The sequence below is a fragment of the Pollachius pollachius genome, assembly GCF_949987615.1.
Source record: "Pollachius pollachius genome assembly, chromosome: 4".
Lineage (NCBI taxonomy): Eukaryota > Metazoa > Chordata > Actinopteri > Gadiformes > Gadidae > Pollachius > Pollachius pollachius.
Genome location: NC_136937.1, coordinates 7,298,716 through 7,306,529, shown reverse-complemented (window position 1 = coordinate 7,306,529; position 7,814 = coordinate 7,298,716). Strand labels below are relative to the sequence as shown.

At 44.8% G+C, this 7,814-nt stretch overlaps 1 protein-coding gene across 1 annotated transcript in view; it reads right to left on the bottom strand.

Moving 5' to 3' along the window:
* Nucleotides 1-7,300, bottom strand: part of LOC307075049 (hyaluronan and proteoglycan link protein 1-like) — a 21,808-nt gene extending 14,508 nt beyond the window's left edge. The window contains 1 exon segment of the mRNA XM_079735556.1: nt 7,132-7,300. The gene's annotated coding sequence lies outside the window, so the exon portion shown is untranslated.
* Nucleotides 7,301-7,814: the final 514 nt, after the last annotated feature.

The following is a 7,814-nucleotide window of genomic DNA, read 5'->3' as shown; positions in this document are numbered from 1 at the left end:
GTTCCTAGTAAGGGCACGGTGTTCGATTTGTCTCAGAACAATCCCAGTGTAAACGCAGCGAATTGTAATGCGGCCCCAATTAAAACCCTGTTTACGCTAGCCTAAACTTTTTCCAGTACAACCCTCAGACTGCTAATGGTCCTGAAAGGGGCCTTGGTAAAAGGACTCGCTTCTCATCCTATATAAACAATGCTCGTAAACAGACTTTTTCCCCCCCCAAAACATAAAACTAAATGAAAACATAACATTTATGGAGCTAAGTAACTGAATCCCTCGCCCCATTTTAAACACCGTTCCGAGGGGGGGAGGGCTGAAGAGGTCAGCTTTATCCAACTTCTCATCTTTATCTTCGCCGTGACCTATGTTAAGCATCTCCACATGTACCGTGTCTCGTTCCTCCCTGTATAGGTCCAGATGGCCATCGTGTTAACTGGGGTCGTTGGTTAAATTTACGGCCTAAAAGAATGAGGGCGTTAATCAACGAAGCGCATAACGAAGCGCACACACACACACACAGATACTCTCAACGACGCTGGAGGTAATGCATAGCCACACGTTGTGGACATGGTCTGTGTCTGCTATACACTCACACGTGCGCTTATACACGCACACTGACACATGCACACAAACACACCCCCCCCCCCCCCCCTCCCCCACACACACACACACACACAATCTACTTTGAGTTTTCCTGAATCATCAGTGTTGATATTGAAGGTATAATGTCACTCATGTGCTAAATGTATATCCTTAGAAAACCTGTGTGTGTGTGTGTGTGTGTGTGTGTGTGTGTGTGTGTGTGTGTGTGTGTGTGTGTGTGTGTGTGTGTGCGTATTCATATAGTTCCCATATAGACACCCTCAAATAGCAATGGCTTCAACTCTAAAGCTGATCAGAGACGCGTTAATCTAAAGCAATTTGCTGTCAATTCAGATGCAGTACATTGAGGCGCAGGTAGGGGTTAGACAGTACAGAGACAGGTCATTAAGGAGCAGGTAGGGGTTAGACAGTACAGAGACAGGTCATTAGGAGCAGGTAGGGGTTAGACAGTACAGAGACAGGTCATTAAGGAGCAGGCAGGGGTTAGACAGTACAGAGACAGGTCATTAAGGAGCAGGCAGGGGTTAGACAGTACAGAGACAGGTCATTAAGGAGCAGGCAGGGGTTAGACAGTACAGAGACAGGTCATTAAGGAGCAGGCAGGGGTTAGACAGTACAGAGACAGGTCATTAAGAAGTAGGCAGGGGTTAGACAGTACAGAGACAGGTCATTAAGGAGCAGGCAGGGGTTAGACAGTACAGAGACTGTAGGTGCAGAACCTTTGGGTTGGTAGGTGAACATCCTAACCACTAGACTATCCTGCAGCCCAGATAAAGCATATAGGAAGTGGAAGTGAAAACGCTGACACACACTCCACAAAACAAACACCAACTACACACATAAGGTTTTGGATCAATGTGTGCTTTGCCCCTTTATTGCTTCAGGGGTGCTCGAACAAGGACTAGATGGATTGGGCTCTGGGTGAACTCACAAACTAAATACAACTGGTGGTGCTACCTGGGAAAGGAAAATCACTAACAGAATATGTCAAACTGGTGTTGAAATATAACACATTGTTTCAGTTTGAAATGTGTATCTCAATGTCACAACACTTCAACCGACACCAACAATGTGTAATGACTGTATAATGATACAAATGTGGAAGCTCTTCACCTGACCTACAATAGGGTGCGAGTCATGCTACAGGATTGTGTGATATACATTGATATGCTATACCTATTGATGTGGTGAAACATTGTACTGATGGGTGTTGTGTTACAACAACAATACGAAAAGCTGTCGAAACCCTCAGCCGCTGGCAATGGGTTTCTGGACCGCTCCCTTTAACAAGGAATTTGACACAATAAATCAACCGTCAAATTGGTTTTGTGTTTGCGTGTGTGTGTGTGTCTCAGAGTGAATGTGTGTCCATGTGTGTGTTCTTTTGTGTGTATCCTGTTCATGTATGTGTTTGTGTGTTCAAGTGTGTGTATATGTTCATGTGTGTTTATATGTTCGTGTGTGGGTGTGTGTGTGTGTGTGTGTGTGTGTGTGTGTGTGTGTGTGTGCGTGCGTGTGAGTTTGTATGCGTGCTTATGTGTGTGTTTGTGTGTGTGTTCATGTGCATGTGATATGTGTGGTGTGTGTGTGTGCGTATGTGTGCATGTGTGCGTATGTGTATGTGTGTGTGTGTGCATGTGTGTGTGTGTGTGTGTGTGGTCTGTCTGTGCGTGGGTGCCTGCGTACGTGCCTGCCTGTGAGATGAAAGTCACCAGAGGTCCTCTCTCTCCTGGTGGGTTAACCAAGCGATGAGGTCACCACATGGATCCCATTACAGGCATCTCTCCCTCACATGAACAATGATTTACGGTCATTGTACAGCTTCTTACAGTCGTTCTCTATGCAATGTCTCAGCATGTGGTCGGTTATCGATAGGAGGGAAGTCACCGGGGAACACTGAGGCTAGCAAGAACGCCTTGGGTTGGGCTGGACCTCGGCTTAACTACAGCTGAATCACACGCTTTCAGACAGCTGTCAATAATGGGCGCGTTGGTGCTGTGTTCGCGAACACAGATGTCTGAGACAAACACCTTTTATCAACCCATTCTCTGGTGCATTCATGAACACTGGACTCTTTTTGTGAGTTGCGCAATGTCACTTCAGATAACATGACTCATCACAGTTCTAGGGACAAAATTATTCTCTAACCAGAACAGGCAGACTATTTACTATTCAGGCATTTGGGAGACGGTTTCCACCGAAGCAACTGGCAGCAAACACAGATACCGGTCCTTAGGGAACACGTTGGGGATTGGGAACTTTGCTTTCCCCTTGCGAAAGGATATCTATGGGTGGATGGCATTGTGGATATCGAACCACAAACCTTTCAGGTATCCTGTCCTGTGTCAGAAGTGAGTGTTAAAACAGGGGTAGAAACTCTCAATATGTCGTGATCATCTATTGAAATATTTTGTCTTACAGTTGACTGCTGTAATATTGACCTCCCTTCGGAATATAGGTCAGTATGTCACCTGATTGACATGAACCATGATGCTTCGTATACAAGTAAATAGCCTTTGATTTGATCCAACAGTGACACTTCTTTCAAGACCACTTACTCTCACATACATGCACACGCAAGCACACACAAAAAAACACACACACACACACACACACACACACACAGACACTCGCACATCCACTAACACACATCCATATGGTTGGAGACTTCCGTTTGTAATTGTGAATGTCCCAAGTGTTCGTGTTGGTACCCCACCCTCAGCATGGTGGGAAACGACTGAAAACACAACAAAACAGTAGCGGCTCTTTACTGTAAAAGCAAAAATAAACGCTAAAAATAGACGACAGAATTTTGCAGCTGTTTGGAAACGGACTTAGTAAAAAGGCATGTTCTGGAACACACCGAGTGTCCCTTGTGAGCAGAAGAAACACGGCGCTGTTCGTAGTAGGTGGCGGGGGCGTGGTGGCGGTCAGACGGAGTCATTTAGGCGGGAGGCTTGTTTGAATGCGGAGTATTCACAAATAACACACAGCCATGCCCTTCACTCAACGCCTGCTTTCCTTAGAGGTGGAACTGGAAATGGAGTTCACGCTACACACACAAACATTTAGGAAACGTACACACACACACACATGTCCCTCTCTCTCCCTCTCTTTCTGTCTCCCCCACACACAGTCAAACACACACACACACACACACACACACACACACAAACACATACAGGCTCACTCATACACACATGCCCAGCATTTGCCCACCCAGATAAACACAAAGACACACACACTCAGGTCCATGTGCAGGTTGTGATGTCACTCTGGCTCTGCTGCCACAAAGGGCCCTTGGTCTGACACGCAGCAGGCCTCTGAGGCTTGGGGGGCCTATTGGGCCCCATGCAAAGGTCAAAGGTTATAGCATCTCGTAAGCCCGCTTCAATTTATACCCACCTTTTAAAGCCGTTGTGAAATGAAAAGGTAAACTTTTCTCACCTTGTTACCTCGTTGCCACCACAGTAACATACGTCACCTTCTGTATAGAGAGGTCAATAACCTCTGTTTATTGGTTGGTTAAGATCACAATACAATAAACACAACTTCCTTCCACTACAGCTGAGGTTTGGTTGGTGATGACAACTCAAGTAAAGGGGCCGGCTTAACTTTCAGCCAATCATGTGATATTGTGTATCCCCTTCCCTATCACTTAAGGACTTCTATTGGTGAACACACAGCCAGCATGTTTTTTCATTTTGAAGCGATCCATTCACAGTCCTAATATGGTTTGTACAGAGCTAATTACCTTACAAACAACTCTTAATCATATTATGTGAATAAGATACACTTAGAAAGACATTTCACGTTAGTTTTTAAGATAGAAGAGGCCGAATTTTTCTAGAAACAAAATACTTTGCTCATTCGTCAATAAAACTGGCAGTAAAATCTGATGTGAACCTTAAATCTTTGTTACGGACTCTTTGCTTGCCAGCTCCTGAGTTCCCTTAACGGTTGTAAGAGTCATGAGCACAAATTACAATTTTTTTATATGAAGAGGAAGGTTCTACTCAAGTGTAATAGCATCTGACCTGGTATTTATTCCTATGGTGATTTAACTATTGCTATCTCCTTCAAATATCCCCACCCAAATTAATTGGATTGAATCAAATTAATTGGATTGAATCAAATTAATTGGATTGAATCAAATTAATTGGATTGAATCATCAATCAAACATCAGCATAAATTATAAATGCTCTCTTTTGGATGTATCTGGATATCCTTATGAGCCCTCAAAAGCATGCTAAAATCAATTAGGGTCTATTATATCAAAATAAAAGCCCTGCTGTTATCCAAGCATCAAAGATGAACCTTTAACATAACGTAGTTGTACCCTTCCTTTTCGGTTTGGTCCGAAGTCTATAAAGTAGTCTATAAAGTAGTTCCCTTTATTCTAAAGCCTACTTAGGCATGCTAAATAAGTCAGTAAATACTAGTAGGGGTGGGGGTTTACAATATACTGAATGAATGTCCTCCTTTGACAGGTACCGGCACAAAGGATGCGGCCTAATCCACAACAAACACAACAAACACAAAAACACATTCAAGCGTTTCCAGGAGGAAGGAGACGCAAAGCCAACGTCCTGTTGAGTCTACATGTGAGGCTTTTCACTTGGACTTTCTTAATACCCAGCCCCACTAAGCCTTCGCCTATCGCCATTACTTTTATTTCCCCCCTCCTCGACTTGTCTTACGGCTGTCCATTGTAAGGGGATAATTTAGCGTTTCCCCCGACAAATAAACTACTCTGAGAAGCAGCAGCGACCCCTCTAATAGCGGTGCTTACAGTTGAGATACTGGCCCTGTCTGGCCCGGCGTGGGGGTTCCACTGCCACTGAGGTTTTAAGGGCGAAGGTTATTGTGATGTTTGAAGTGAGTGGCCAGGGGTTCAAGGTTCACTGGCCGACTACAGCTTAAGCACTTGGTTTGATATGAGGAGGTGAGGGAGGGGGGCATTCCTGAAGTGATTGTTAACGTTGATTTCATGCCATCACAGCTTCCCGCTCTTCCATTTCTCTCTCCGATTTCTCCCGTTTTCGGGGAATGATTCTGAAGTATTTTTCCGAAGCGTCCCGGTAGATGTTGGCGTCACATGACATGGAGCGGCAGTCGAGGATCGGCAGCGTACATAATCCAAAACAAACGTTTGTTTTTAAGGATGATGCAGCAGACATGTTTCCAATGAAGTAACAAAGTTGTTTTTTAAGCCGGTAGTCTCATCCGGAACGCTGGCACAAGGTTCCATTCATGAGGCATTGGGCATGTGTACTACGTTCACCAGCCATTGTTTATTTAGCCAGTGGTGTCCTTTGCACAAGGAATGTGTCAGTATGTAAAAGTGTGTGTGTGTGTGTGTGTGTGTGTGTGTGTGTGTGTGTGCATATGCGTGTGTGTGTGTGTGCGTATGCGTGTGTGTGTGTAAGTGTGTAAGTGTGCGTGCGTGCGTGCGTGCATGTTAGTGTTTGCGTGAAGGCAAGAAAAGGATTCTGATGAAGAAAATGCATTTTGTACAAACTTGGTTCTACTAGGAATTTTCACAGGCATTCAGGGGCCACCGAACTTCTGTGTGTGTTTTTGTGTGTTGTGTTTGTGTGTGTGTGCGTGTGTGTGTGTGTGTGTGTGTGTGTGTGTGTGTGTGTGTGTGAGTGTGTGTGTGTGTGTGTGTGCATGTGTGTGTGTGTGTGGTTGTATGTGTGCATGTTTGTGTCTATGTGTGTATAGTAAGGGTGGGGGCTCCATGTGTGTGTGTGTGTGTGTGTGTGTGTGTGTGTGTGTGTGTGTGTGTGTGTGTGCGTGTGTGCGTCTATGTGTGTGTGTAGTAAGGGTGGGGGCTCCATGGGTCTGTGTGGACAGGGTTGGGGGGTCAGGGTGGAGCCGGCTAGTCTCAGCCCAAACCAACACACAGTCAGTTGCATCACACATGTAAGTGTGTGTGTGTGTGTGTGTGTGTGTGTGTGTGTGTGTGTAGTGTGTTTCTGTGTGTGTGCTTTTGTGTGTGTGTGTGTGTGTTTGTATGTGTAACTCAGGAAATTAAAACATAATACCACAGAACTTCAGTTTACGCAACAATACTAGACATAAAACTGTTTCACTGATTTATTATTCTTATACTTTCAAGAGAGTGTCACCTTCTTCAGCTGGGATATCTATTGATATCTATTGTTTAGACTTAATGCACTATTGTAGTTCTGCACAACCCCACAATAAAACAGACAAACACCCACAAGGATTATGTCAAGGAATTCTCCAAAGTGCGCAACATCTTTACAAGCAGGTCAACGCCGAACTACTCATCGTCACAAAAGGTCCAAAAGTGAATTAAAGCAAGCTGTAGAAAACATGCGTATCATCCTGAGCCGGTTATTCTAATCAGACAAGCACTCCAAACATGAGCAATAAGGCTTAATAACGTACTGCATCATGAGAGAAAGTACAGAAAAATTAAAAATAAAATAAAACTAAAAAACGTAAAAGACTTTAGGTTTATCGGAGTCCAAATTTTAAGATGATGAGTGAAGTCTTACCTTGAGTGCTGCTCGGTGTTTACCTCCTCTTTCGCTTACTGGAACTGGCACTAGCTTGGAACGAGCGCAGAGCACCGAGCGTAAAGGCAGCGTTCAGCGTCACAGGAGACCGAGCGACCCGCTGGGAGGGAGCCCAGTTCGGGGGAGATGTTTACCTATTTACCCTCACTCGCTGAGAGAGGCTTCGTTTGAAGTGGTGCTGTGGTGTATGGGCAGCTCACAAACAGCCGCCTCTTGTAGGTGCGTGTTGCGTTTGACGAATTGCCAAGAAGCCAAGACTTCTTTTCTTTGTGAAGGAGGAGGGTGTATTTGTAGCTGTTAGAGTGTGTGTGTGTGTGTGTGGGGGGGGGGGGGGGTTACGAAGCTACGAAGGCAGGTGAAATACATACAGCACAGTGGGCTCTGCAAGGCTGGTCCAATCCTTCACGGTGGAAATTGGAGACTTGTGTGGGGCTCAATGACGCACGAGGCTCCATCATGTCTTGGAGAAGCTGGCGATTTCAAAACTGGGAAAATTAACTGGTTTCTTACTTAAAATTGGACATGCATCGATCATGTTTGCAGTACATGAATGCTCATATAGACTGCTATACGATGCACGCCAGGGATATAACATATTACTTTTTTTAATTATCTTGCGTCGCTGGCTAAAATTGCTCTAAATAGTTCATGGGAAGCTTGTA